Raw genomic sequence first — 1,353 nt, 5'->3', positions numbered from 1 at the left:
GGGAGGGATTGCATTGGGAGTTATACCTGATGTAAATGACGAGTTGATGGGTGCAGCACACCAACATGGCACAAGTATACATATGTAACAAACCTGCACGTTATGCACATGTACCCTAGAACTTAAAGTATAACAAAACAAAACAAACAAAAAAAAAACACAATCTTTCTGTTTTACTTTTGTAAGCTTGGAATAAAAGACAAATTCTCATAGAGTTCTTATGGGTATTGAACAGGAGTAATGGAAAAAGTTCTTAGAACAATACATAGTAAACGGCGTGCACATATGATAACTATCATCACATCACATCAGTATCTTTTTTTTGAGATGGAGTTTCGCTCTTTTGCTCAGGCTGGAGTGACGTGGCATGATCTCATTTCACTGCAACCTCTATCCTCCAGGTTCAAGCAATTCTGCCTCAGCCTCCTGAGTAGCTAGGATTATAGGTACATGACACTATGCCTAGCTAATTTTTGTATTTTTAGGAGAGACAGGGTTTCACCATGTTAGTCAGGCTGGTCTCAAACTCCTGACCTCAGGTAATCCACTCACGTTGGCCTCCCAAAGTGCTGGGATTACATGCATGAGCTACTGTGCCCAGGCTTGAGCCACCACACCTGGCCTCATTTTTATATATTTATTATTATCTGAGAGCATAAAGGCCTCCTTGCATCACCTAGGTGAGGAGGACAGTTATTGTCAAAATTTTACAGTGACCTGACCTAATAGATTGCCATCCACAGTGAAGTTCACCATGTTGAAATGGTGTCCTGCTATATATGTTGATGTCACACACATGCACATACACATACACACACAAACACACACACAAAATACAATCCAGTTTGATGAAATTAACACTTACATGGTTTGGCTGTGTCCCCATCCAAATCTAATCTTGAATTGTAGCTCCATAATTCCCACGTGTGATAGGAGGGACCCAGTGGGAGATAATTGAATCATGGGTGTAGGTCTTTCCCATGCTATTCTCCTGATAGTGAATAGGTCTCACAAGATCTGATGGTTTTATAAAAAGCAGTTTCCCTGCACAAGCTCTCTTCTCTTGTCTGCCGCCATGTGAGATGTGCCTTTCACCTTCCACCATGATTGTGAGGCCTTCCCAGCCATGTGGACCTGTGAGTTCATTAAACCCCTTTCTTTTGTAAATTGCCCAGTCTCAGGTATGTCTTTACCAGCAGCATGAAAACGAACTAATACAATACTTAATAATGAAACAAAGATGCATAATAAATAAAAGTGGCAACTTAAAAGTGATGAAATTTAACAACTTTTTCAACTTAGAATTCCATACCCTGTAACTATATATTTCTTTTTTTTTTTTTTTTTTTTTTT

Source organism: Rhinopithecus bieti, unplaced genomic scaffold (assembly GCF_001698545.2).
Source record: "Rhinopithecus bieti isolate Rb0 unplaced genomic scaffold, ASM169854v2 scaffold_13689, whole genome shotgun sequence".
Taxonomy (NCBI): domain Eukaryota; kingdom Metazoa; phylum Chordata; class Mammalia; order Primates; family Cercopithecidae; genus Rhinopithecus; species Rhinopithecus bieti.
The sequence above is the reverse complement of the archived record's forward strand: the minus strand, read 5'-3'. Positions refer to the sequence as shown.